The sequence below is a fragment of the Zonotrichia leucophrys genome, chromosome 15 (genome assembly GCF_028769735.1).
Source record: "Zonotrichia leucophrys gambelii isolate GWCS_2022_RI chromosome 15, RI_Zleu_2.0, whole genome shotgun sequence".
Classification (NCBI taxonomy): Eukaryota; Metazoa; Chordata; class Aves; order Passeriformes; family Passerellidae; genus Zonotrichia; species Zonotrichia leucophrys.
The window spans coordinates 1,967,665-1,980,189 of NC_088185.1; the positions used below are offsets into that span (position 1 = coordinate 1,967,665).

At 46.2% G+C, this 12,525-nt stretch overlaps 1 long non-coding RNA gene across 1 annotated transcript in view; it reads left to right on the forward strand.

Annotated features, from left to right (window-relative positions):
* Window positions 1-12,525, forward strand: part of LOC135454749 (uncharacterized) — a 71,000-nt gene that overhangs the window by 4,455 nt on the left and 54,020 nt on the right. The window contains exon 2 of the long non-coding RNA XR_010442193.1: window positions 12,169-12,310. This is a non-coding gene — a long non-coding RNA (uncharacterized LOC135454749). The remainder of the gene's footprint in view (window positions 1-12,168; window positions 12,311-12,525) is intronic.

The window sequence follows — 12,525 nt, forward strand, 5'->3', positions numbered from 1 at the left end:
GGTTTATGCTGCAGCAGCCAAAACTTTAGTTTAAATAAACCAAATCTGTCTAACCTCAAAGCTGCAGGCATTCATCAGCCTTCACAGAGGCAGTGTGTCCCAGGGCCAAGTGGGACGTTTGCCTGGGGATTTATCCTGCAGGAGCCTTCAGTTCCCAACTGGGTTAAAATTCTAGGCAGTCTTTTGCACAAAGCTTCACTGATGTGCTTCTGAGGATGCTTGAAACAGGGCCAAGGGTCTTTGTGGAACAATTCTACATACCCAGCAGCACCAGTCTGTAATGGCTAAATTGCACTCCTTTTCAATCTGTGTGATTTTACTTGGTCCTCAGATTTGTGATCCCCAAAAGTAAACTCTTTCCTTCTTTCAGCTCTGGTTTAGCACACACGTTTTTAAAGGAGAAAAGCAAAGTATTTCAAAGCTTTCTCTGTGTTTCTGGTGGTGTGGCTTAGGCTGGATTGCTGTATTCAGTAAATGGTATAAATGGTATTTGCTTTATTGACAATATTCCTCTCTGCTGCCTACCCTCTTACAAGTAACCAGCTACATGCAGCTTTTATAGGAGGCTCAAGCAATATCATGGACTGACTGTGCTCAGATGGGTGCTTGGAAATGAGATGAGAATCAAAGGACACTGCTGCCCTGCTGGGAACAGCACAGGGTCACCTCTCTTGATAACGTGGTGTGCTTTAGTCTTTCTAAGGAACAAACAAGCTTACACTTTCAGCTCTGAAATCTTGGTAGCCTCAGGCTTTTGAAAAGTTCTATTTCATTTAGATTCTGGAATTTACTTTTGTTTGCTTGGACTATAAAGACCTTTTTATTCTGATCCTCAAGAGCTGTTTACCATCCAGCACATGTGGTCTGCATCTCTCACACTAAAATCTTTTGAGGACTTGGCAACCTTTTTTAGTTCTCTGATCAATGCTGGCTAAGGAACAATGGTAAAAGCCCATGGAAGTCTGTTTCCCAAAATGTGCTGCCCCTGTTCTGATTAACTAGCAGCCTCTACTGAGGTGGAGGCTGCTGCCTTGATTGTTTTCTCAGGAATGTGGTGCCAATCTGGAGTCACTATGCTGAACTGGCAGCAGGTGTGTCAGTGTAAAACCAGGGGGCAGCTTTGCTACCCACTTTTGTGTCTGCACACAAAGTTGAGATCAGTTTTGCTTTTTACCCTGATTTACAGCTTAGTGCTTCTCTGTACTGCTGACACTTTGGTCTGTTCCATGGACAGCTCTCAGCTAAGGACACATAAAGCTGGCACCAGGGCCTGTGCTCTGCCTGGACGTACTCCGCATTGGGCCTAAGTGGAATCTTCTATGCAAGAAAACCAATGTTTATACCTTGCAAGAGCTTTTCTATGAGCTCTTGTTACTCAGAGTATCCAAGAAACAAGACTTGGCTTCAAGGCTCCCTGTGCACAGTTGAGGGGAAGGGTGTTAACCCAATGGGAGAAAGCATCGCCTTCCTGCAGCACTTCTCATTTAGCAGCTTGGAAACTTGCCAAAGAAGCAACTTCCCATTACTAAATATTGCACTGTAAATGTCTGGGAGAGGTGTTTGCAAAGGCAGGGGAAATGGGCCATGCTGGTTTTTGAAGAGGAGGAAGATGAGGGGAGGAAAAGCAACAGCAGATGGACAGTGACTGCTGAGAATGTCACAGCAACAAAGTCCTAGAGGGAACATTTTGCCTGTGCCCTGGATCTGCCTGTGCTCCTACTGAAGCTGTTTCTGGCTGAACTTGAAATGCAGTGAAGCCTCTGAGCTGAGGTGTGGTACTGTAGAGTTAAACCCGTGTACAGAAGGAGAAGTCAAATAATAATTTTTTTAGTGACTAAGTCGCAATAGCTGCATCAGCACAGCTGCCTAAGGCTTCTCTCCTTTTCTTAACAAACCTACCAGCACCATCCTGGGTGTTAATTTTAGAGGATAATCTACATATCTGCACATGTGGGTTAGAGCTCACTGCTGATCTGAACCTGCCTTTCTCTAAAGCTTTTAACACGCCTGAAGCTCTGTCTTTATGAGCTGCTCCTCCCTGTAAAAGAGCTAAACCAACTGTAGAAATCCAGTTCCCTCCACCTGAACTGGGGCAGTGTGTGGGTCAGGTGCAGAACCTTAAGTACACTACTGCCTCTATGCCCTGCTTTGCTTTACCACAGTACAAAAAGTCTGGTTCTTTTCCTATCAGTTCATTCTAGCAGCAAAGTGAAATAACTGTCCACTGTGCTGGCCTGCTTGTACCTCTTGGACTCTGTGCTTAAAGAAAAAAAAAATAGAAACTCGAGGGTGCAAGTCATGGAATGGGGGGAAGTCCGTCACTTCCTCAGGAAACACCTATAACAACAGTGCTTGGAAAAAATATTCAAGAAAACCTCTCCTGTTTTGATTTAAAAAAAAAAAACCTCTGCTCTAACTCCACAACATTCTCCTTTTATTTATTTTCCTAGAGACATGGTCCAATTTTTATATTTTGCTGAGTTAAATGAGCAATAAGTAGTAATCAGATGTTGACATAAAGTTATGTGTACACCTGCTGACTGACTCATAAAGAACAAGAATGCTTTTAGTTAAGAAATGGCAAGAAAATTAAAATACAGCAATTAACTTCACGAATAAGAAACCCAGGCAGTTAAATTATATACATTTATTAAATCACACAAGACTTCTGAATGACCTTTTTAGTTTGATGCTGCCTGATGAAAGCAATTCTGATTTCAGTTCTGATTCAAAAAACCTGAAATTCTTCAAGGTTTTCCAGCCAAAGTGTGTATTTAAAGCTTTCAGGTGAAAGGGAGAGGGAGTGATACTGCCCATCGCTGTAAATTATGATCTTGCCCAACTCTGAGTGCCAGCTGGGCACGTGACTCTTGGATTATTAATGCCTTGTTGAATTGTTAGCAGGTGTAAAATTATCACTCAGTGCCCCAGTCAGGAACACAAGAGGCCCATGAATAGTGAACTGTAGAGATGTGTGTGCACCTGTGTCTCCATTGGCGCTCGAGGTGTTGAACCGAGGCTCTGCACTGCAAAAATGTGGGAGCTGCTGCCATTCCAAACACCACAGAATTGCTGGCTGAGACCTGGGGTAGGTCTAGGTCTGAGCACACTGGGACCTGGGGGGATTTATTGCAGTTTCTGTGGGTCTGAGGCATCAGAAAACTGAGCTCCACTTATAACTGACCCAGCCAAGTCAGATATCTGCTCTATTTTCATACTAACTCTGGTCTTTGAGTGCTCTCAGAAACCTTTCTATTTAGACAAATAGAGTCTTCCTGGTTTTGGTAGAGTCTGACTTATTATAATCAGTTCTCTCAAGCAGATGACTGCACTGGTGTTGGGCATTGTAAAGCTTTAGGCCTCCTTGCAACAAGCCCAGGGTGAGTCCAGAGCTGTGACATCTCTGTGAACAGCATGTCAGTCTTTTATGGTTTTTCAGTAAAAAAAAAAAAGTAAATCCCAGCAAAGGGTGAACTTGATCCTCTCACCATGTGGTGGAGGGAAATCAGAGAGGTGGTCTTGAATTTCAAGCATGAGAGTTGAGTGCCTTTGAACTAACTTCTGGGCCAAGAGCAGTTTCTCAGGAACAGGATATGTGATGTGAATTTCACAGCCTATAACTGCTTCCTAGTTAAGACAGACACTGATAAGCTGTACTCATGAGGTGTGCAAGAGCTCCAAGGGTGTTTGTGGTAATGTCTCAGTGATCCCTTGCCTGGCTCATTTACAGGCTGAATTAGTGCTTGGGGAGTCTGGGAATTCACAGCTCTTGGTTAATATGTATTAATCCAGAAAAACCACCGGAGAGTTTTGGTCACAGGGGTAACACAGAATGTGACAACTCAGAATTAGGCTCTTGGCACGCCAAATATCTTCCTGGTGGTGGATGATGGTGTGAATTTGGGGCTCTGTATGTACGACAATCTGCAAGACTGGAATTGAAGGGCAGCCGCTCAGGGAAGGACCAGGGTCTGGTCTGCTGTCACACACAGTCCTCCCCAGGAGGACATCAGGACCTCAGAGCAGGCCGGGCACATGGCTGGAGCTTGCACTCAGGCAGCATTTCTGAGCTCAGTCTGGCCTATCAAAAGGCTGTTTGACCAGCCTGCATTCCTGCTGCTCCTCTCTGCACCAGGAAATTTAATGGCACTGCTGGGACAGAGCTTTGCTTGTTCAAATTTCAAAGAGCACTGCAAGGAATGCAAGGAAGTTGTTGGACATGTTAATCAAAGAAAACTCATATTCAGGAGTTTGATTTATACCTGTGCACTACACACAGATCATGTAGGCTGCTGGATTGACGCTCAGGCTACAGGTTGTAAAACTTCTCACATGGATTCTGCCCTCTGCCCCTTCCAGCCACATCAGACTGGAAGCAGCTCATATCTGTGTCCCAGATGCCTCATGAAAGAGGGTCACACTGACTGCTGAGAGGCAGTTGTGCCTTCAGAGCTGTTCTGTACCTTCCTTTTCTTTCTCCTCCAGCTCAGATATGTTCACTTAAAAAGCACTAGGACACCAAGCAGCCCTTGTCCAGGATCTGACCCTGTGACAAAGACAGTCCCTCCACCTAGAAGAGCCACTCCTGTGAAAAAAACAAGAAGGTATTTATCCCTGTCTGCCACATCTGCAAACTCCAGCTGGAATCCGAAAGCTGAGCCAACGTTTTTGTTGTCATTAGTGCCTCTTTGTAGGAAATCCTGCCTAGAATTGCTTGCAGAATACATCCTTCACACTAGGAACCAGCGATAAGTAGTGCAATGTGTGCAGTGCTGTAGTGTGCCCTCCTTCTGCAGCTCACAGCATGGAATGCAGACACTGAAAGGCCACCAAATTGCCCACAGAATGTGTGCTCATGCTTGTGACGCTCTTGGGGAGATTAGGAGCCAATCCTGAATTCTGAGCTCCCATTACCAGTGCAGCTCGTTCATGACGCCTCAAAAATGCTGGCAGCTTTGATCATTTCAAGTCCTAGCATATAACTGGGGATGCCAAGCTCTGACTTCAAAGTCTGTCAGTCCCCAGATCCATAAACTGATCAACAAGCACTTGCATGTCATCATGCAGAAGAACTGATGAAGGGGTGGGGTGGGAGCACATTCCTTCCTTCCCCAAAACTCCTGGGCCATGCCTGGAGGAGGCTGGATGCTTTGGTGTGATTGCTTCTGGTCTTTTCCTTCCTTCTTCACGTTGTAAATTATTTAGGTGTCAGCATCAAAGATCAGAGAGAAGCACAGGAAAAGAATCTCAAGTAAATGCTTTATATTCCTTGGGATCATCTGTCCAAAGAGCTCTGCTTGCTTTGTGAGTATGGGCTGTGTTCAGCCACAAAACATCCCTATAATAGCTTACAGCTGGGGAAACTGAGGCACAGGGCTGTTAAAACGTGCCTTGGCCAGAGCATCTGCACGGTCTCTGCCAGAGCTGGGAGGAGTGTTCTGTCCCCTGACAGCTCCTCTGCATCTGCAGGAGCAGCCTGCCTCCCTCCAGCAGCTTGCCAAGGGCTGCACCAGGGACACGCTGCTCCTGCACCTCTGCTGCTCCTGCACCTCTGCTGCTCCTGCACCTCTGCTGCTCCTGCGCCTCTGCTGCTCCTGCGCCTCTGCTGCTCCTGCACCTCTGCTGCTCCTGCGCCTCTGCTGCTCCTGCACCTCTGCTGCTCCTGCACACCCTGCTGCTCCTGCGCCTCTGCTGCTCCTGCACCTCTGCTGCTCCTGCGCCTCTGCTGCTCCTGCACCTCTGCTGCTCCTGCACCTCTGCTGCTCCTGCGCCTCTGCTGCTCCTGCGCCTCTGCTGCTCCTGCACACCCTGCTGCTCCTGCACACCCTGCTGCTCCTGCACACCCTGCTGCTCCTGCACACCCTGCTGCTCCTGCACCTCTGCTGCTCCTGCACACCCTGCTGCTCCTGCACACCCTGCTGCTCCTGCACCTCTGCTGCTCCTGCACCTCTGCTGCTCCTGCGCCTCTGCTGCTCCTGCACCTCTGCTGCTCCTGCACCTCTGCTGCTCCTGCGCCTCTGCTGCTCCTGCACCTCTGCTGCTCCTGCACCTCTGCTGCTCCTGCACACCCTGCTCCTGCTGTTAGCATGGCAGTGCTGCTCCCGTGGCAGCTCCCTGATCCCATCCACACCCAGCCTGCTGGCCTCTCACCAGCCCCATGCCTCCAGTGTTACACAGCCCCTGCCTCTCTGCATTCCCATCCCAAAGCATCATCAGCCTCTTCTGCAAAACCTTGGCCCACGTACAGATGTTCTGGGTGAGTTCCTATCTGTCTAAGGCTCTCCAAATTTGTTTCACTTGATTTTCCTCACTGGAATGGAAAAGGGCAAATGTCTAGAGATGCTCTGAGGAGAGACTTTCTCCAGGCTCTGCTGAGCTTCGTGCTGTGCTGCCCCTTTCCTGGGTCAGCGTACAGGAGTATCAGGCTCCCTGTGGATGCTTTCTGCTCTGCTGGATTAATCCAGCTCCTGAAGAGGAGGGATGTCTTGTTTGGTGTCTCTTCATCATGTAGATTTAACCAGCACTGGAGTTCAAGGTTGCTATAAATAGTTTTGGGCCTTGTCACAGGAGTTACCCATTTATTACAGTTCTCTTCCTTGTCAACAGCCTTCCTCAAAATTTGCTGTAGCAAAAGTCTTGGAGGCTGTGCCTGCACAGCTCCCTTTGAAATGCCCTGAGCTAGCATGACTGCTTCTCCCTGACTGGGGCAGAGATGTCTGATGTTCTGAAAAGCTTTACCTGCTCCAGCCATCTAGTTTTATAATTAACATCATGGCCTGCAGCTCTTTGGTGGATGTCTTCTCCTGGAATGGGTCTTGTCATATTCTTGTCAGTTCTGCAGCCTTCTAGGAAAGACTACTCAGAGATGTGCAGATAAGCAGAGGGGGGCTATTTTTTAATTATGGCAGGAGAACAAGAGACTCCCTGATGTGAGCTGGGCTTCCCAACATCCCTTCAGGAAACACATCAAAAAAGCATTGCTTCGTTCCCTTGTCTGTTCCCCCACCCTCATTTTAAATAAATGAAATCCAGCCCCTCTGGGGTGGAACACAGCATCCACTGAGTAGCCTGTGGTAAAACCACCTGCCTGGGTTAAACATGGAGCAGCAGATGATTTTGTCTCTCTTGGAAGGTTACCTGAGAGAAGTGCCAGGCCGTGGCTCTCAGCTCAGACAAAGATTGCTTGTGCTGAGCAAGGTGGTTAGAGGTGAACCGAGGTTTCTCCCAGTCCTGAGCCAGCGGGTAGCTCCTGTCTGGAGTTTGGTTGTTGTTGGCTCTGTGTAGGCTTTTGGGTGCTGGAGGAAGTAGGTGTCCAGTGAGAGGTGCTAAAGTCTGTGCTCTTGGCAGATCCTGTGTTGTGCCCAGGGTGCTGGCAATTTCCTCACTGTGTGCATCTGCCAGCAGAGTTTGTGCATTGCTCAGTGGGATTTAAAGTTTTCATGGGCATCTGAGGAAGGCTTGTCTGCAATCCAACACTGAATAGCAGAGATCAAAAAGACACCCCTATCATTACTAAAGCAGGAGAGGCTTTTATTGCTTGGGTACCAAAATGAGGCTTTCAGGACCATTGGCTGTTTTCTGATGTTGGCCAAATCACATATTTGTCCTCACATCATGCCTCAGGTTCCTCACCTCTAAAATTAGGACAAAGAATTCCTCAGCCCTTCCCTCCTCACTGAGCAGCTGGGGAAGAAAACCTGGTGGGTGCTGGTTTAGTTCTTGTGTTATGGCTCCCAGTGCTGTGTGGCTTTAACAGTAATTCAGCCCAAAAGAAGAAATCAACTTAGAGAAAACCTGAAAGAATGTACAGATTATAACCTCACCAAAAGGATGAAACAAATATCTGATCTCCGAAAGAGCACACCAAGATAATCCTCTTTTTCTGAAGCCTTTCAAAATCCTTTTTTTTTACCCTCTACAGCTTAGGATAGTGAAGCTAGCACTCCTCAGGTAAACTTGCCAGCCATTAAGGGAGTGTTGAACAGCAGACTGTGGAGACAGAAACCTTCAGCAGTGTGTGCTGTAGGGAATGGTGTGATCCAGGCCTTGGATGAAATAGCTCTGGCAGGCTACTTCCAAACCTTTTGACATTCATACAGAAAACTTGTCTGGTTTTCCTTTGGCTGTCTCACCCCCGTGACCCAAAATGCCTAGTCCTTCTCAGCTTCATTCTCTGTTTGGTTCCTGCAGCCTCCACCTGCATGGAGACAGAGAAAATTAGCATTTTTTCTTTGGTCTGATGAAGAAAATTCATACAGGGTTTTTAGACTGGATGAAGATTCCTAGTGTCCTGCTGTTAATTTAAGAAATTTGTTCAGACTCTTTAATGCTCGGAGGAGTTGAATGAATCCAAAGGGAAACAGTGGGCTGCTGGAGAGAGAACAGGGACATCATGTTTGCCAAGTGATGGATTTAGCTCTTGGTGGAACACCCCAACACCCATCTATGCTGGGGCTCCACCCTCTCAGTGTCCCTTTACTGCCTTAATGTTTGGATTCTTAAAACTGGCAGGTGCCTGGATCTGCTGAGCAGGTTATGGCCCCAGAGCTATTTTTATCCACTGACTTAACAAGCAGTTTGAAGAGCTGTAACAGGCAGGAAATAAAGTCCTCTAAAAATACAGAGGGTAACTTTTAAGAGGTGGATTTTTAATTGCAGCTCGAGCAAACCATTTTTAGTTTGCATGAGTCTGCTCCTTCTCGTCTCCTCTGCAATCTGGAGCTCCCCCAAAGAAGAACTTGTCATGGTTGTGGCCTTATGGCCCCACCAGTCTGTGCCTCTGCTTTCCCTGGCTTCTGGCATCCCTGCCAAGATCAGGCAACAGCAGCCCCAGATTGTCTCTGCAAATCTGAGCATCTGCAGTTGGGCTGAGGGGAATCCAGAAAGGGGAAAACTGAGGAAATTGCTTTCCTCCCTCTTTGGGGTATAAAATGTTCTCCTCTTTCAAGTTAATTTGTTCTGTGAAAGTTCCCCTTGAAATAATTTTCCAACTACTTTGAAAGATCAAATAGATTATATTGAAAGCTACTGTAAGATGAAGTGCCCATTTGGATTTAATAAATGCTGGTTTATGGAGTTCGGCTCGTTATTTCTTTGGGATAAACCTATAGAGAATGGAAGGGAGGAAAGATTTTAATGTTTCTGAAAAACTTATCCCACAAACAGTAAAAACATACCCTAGAAATATACCAGCCACAAAAATGACATCTTAAATGCAGTATTTATGACTTTCTGTATTTGTTTTGCATAAACTTTTCTGGTTTCTATTACACAGATTGATTTATGGAGTTTATTTGGAATAAATGTAGTGCATATTTGAAGCAAACAGAGTCTTGGCCTGTGAAGCACCCAGGAGATACAAAACCTCTGTATGGTTCAACCTGGGAACCTCCAAATCCTTTTTATCAGAATATCTTTTTTCATTGAAAATAAAATGCAGAAAAATAATAAGAAAATAGATGAAGAAAAGCAATTTGGGAAAACATATGTAGCCAAAGTTTCGACTAAAATTGGTCCGAACTTTGTATTCAGTGTCTCATTCTGTTCCTTAATGAAATGTTCTTTATCCAAATGGAAATTTTACCACGAATATCATTTTTCACAGATTTGTTTGGGAGGTGTGGGGAGTTGACAGGGGCTGGAGGGGATTGAAAACTTCTCAGAAAACATTTTGATTTTACTGAAATTCATGTAACTTTAGAAGGCACACCGAACTAGAAACTTCTTAGTAACTTTTCCATTAACTTCAACCTTTAGTAGTGAAGAGAAGCAAACAAGGAGAAATTTGCCCATAAACCATCAATTCTTGATCTGTAAATGAGCTAATTGCATATTTTAGCAGGTTGGGGGAAAAACAGTAAAACAAGGATTGTCTGTATTGATTTATTTTTAAAGCACATAAGTTACATTTATCTCTGCTTTCCTCCTGTTCCCCTGAAAGGCTTGGCATCTGCCCTGTTCCTTCCTGTAACTGGATTACTTGTGTACTTTTAGTGCATTTCTAGATTGGCTAAAATAGTACCTTTTCTGTGTATTTTAGAGGGGGTTTGCAAGTCATCAGAGCACAAAGATTCTCTCAGAAACCTGAGTGTCCTTTACATTCCCACAGCAAAGCACCTGGGTTTTAAATACCCAGTAAGTGATCTGCACACTGATAATTACTGGGTGAATAAAATTTATTATTATCCTGAATTTGTTATTGAAAAATTGCTGGCAGATAAAAACTGAGGCTTGTCAGCTTTTTAATAGCTAAAAAATGATACTTTAATCTGCATTTGCCTGCTGCCACAGGGTCTGAGTGGCTGCAGACAGGAAGAGTGTATGGTCGTGTGCTGCTCAAAACTAATCAGTGGGCTGTTCTCCCAACTGTGTCATCTTTCCAAAAACCATCTGGTATTTAATGCCATGAGTCTATTTTTCACAGGCTGCCTAGAGTTCTCTCTGTAAGAAGATCCAGGGCTGTAGTCAGGTTGTCATCATCTGTGCTGAATGAAATGGGGAGACTCCCACAAATCTCCCAGCTGCTGGCCTGAGCACTGTGACCCATATGGTCACTGCCTACCCCAGACTGATCCAGGGGGAAAGTGACTGCAGGTGCAAAATGGCTGGCCAAAGGAACCCCCTGTGGAGCTGTTCTGCTCCATCTTTTGGGAGAAGAGAGGGATATTTTTAATCTAATCCTTTGTGGCACGCTGGATTGAAGCCTTGGCATTGTCATGGATTCATCCAGATTAAACTTTGTTTCTTTGAAAGCCAGGGTACTCTGAAAGATGTGCTCTCATAGGTGTGGGTTTCACCAGTGAATGTGTTTGGTGGGTTTTGTGCTTGGCTCCTGCCTGGCAGTTTGTGCTTTCCCCTTGGGATCTCTTGTGTGTGACTCTGCCAGGAGCCCACAACGCTCTCAGAGCACTGGGACAACAGGGGCCTCCTACCTTGCCAGGCTTAAGCACTTAAATAAGTGACTGCCCATAATTAGGAACCATTTGATGGAGAACTAACTGACCATGGCACATGAGTGCTGATGTAACCAGGTTTAGCCAGCATGAAAAAGATGCTTCCTGAGTACAGAGCCATGGAGAACAGCACTAAGGACAAATCCTATCCTACAGCCTGTGTGCACAAAAAGCTTTGATGCCCACTTGTTAATTGCTGAAAGGATGCACAGATTCCTTTGGCAAGGCCTTCCTTAAGCATCTGACACTGCACTCTGGCAGGGGAAGAGCTTTGAGGTGGCTGTGCTTGACCCACTCTGCCCCAGGACTGCTTTATTTGTAGTAATAGTCTTCTGTCTCTCAAGTGGAAGTTTTTTATTTTGAGCTGCCTATTCTTTGGAAGTTATCCTGAGCTTCAAAGAGCTGAGTTTAATAATTTTTCTTTGCCTTGCTTTGCCAGAGAAAAACCTGGGCTGCCTGATTTCTGATGTGCTGCTTGTTGTACTTCACAGCCCTATTCACAATAGTGAGGGGTTAAAGAGTAAAATGCTACAAGTAGTAGGATATCAGCAAACTGGTAGGAGAAACTGGAGCCTGGTTGCTCTGTGCATTTAAGAATCTCCAGGCATATTGGCAGAAGCCCAAATGTGCCCAAGAGGCCAGGATGGGAAAGCTGGGACCATTGTTCTTCCTTGGCTAACATGGCATTCATTGAGGCACAGGCTATTGCTGGGGGACCAGACTCCCACTTCCCTCTCCAGCTGCTGGTTTTCCCTCAGAAACCGGTTTTGCTCTCCTGTACAGAAATAACTGTGATGTACTTTAGCACGTGTCTTGTTTGTGATGGCCCCCATCCAAAACCTACTGATATCAGAGGAATGCTTTGCAGGGACTCAGAGGGATTTCAGATGAGATCCAAACCTTTGCAGCTAGTTTTGCATTGCTTTCCTGCCATCACTGACTGTCCAGCCACCAAACTCCTGAGAAAATCAGCATGAAGTGTCAGTCAGGGTTCAGTTCAAGTGACAGCTAAATTTGCCTCTCTGGAGATGAATAAGAGTTGGTGGGCCTGAAATGCAAACGACCTCAAACAAAGCCAGCCAGTGTCCACACCAGCAAGCTTTTAAATCATACAGTAGCCTTCAACCATTAACACTTCAAACACCGTCTGGCCCTTTGAAAAGGCAGTTCATTTATTAATGTTCCTGCTAAAGTCCCTTCCACACTCTGTTCACAGGATTGCCTCCTGCATTGGTCAGACCCTTCTCATCCCACTCAAGCAAGGATGAAAAGCAGCCCTGAAATGCTTCAGGAGGGATGGCAGGATCCAGTGGTGGGATGTCAGTGTCTGGAGTCTGGCACCTCCCCTCCATTTCTGGGTGAGTCACGGCTCCTTCCTCTCTCTGCAAGGCTGGGAGGCTGCTCAGACAGACGTGCCTGCACTGTGGTGGCTGTGGATCCAACTGGCACCCTGTGCTTCTGGGGATGGCAGGGAGTTTCTAAATTCACTGCTAGATCCTGCTCACTGGCGTGTGCCTGAGAGCCAGCAAAGGTCTTGGATGTGCCATGCTCTGGGCTGTCACCCTGTCTGACA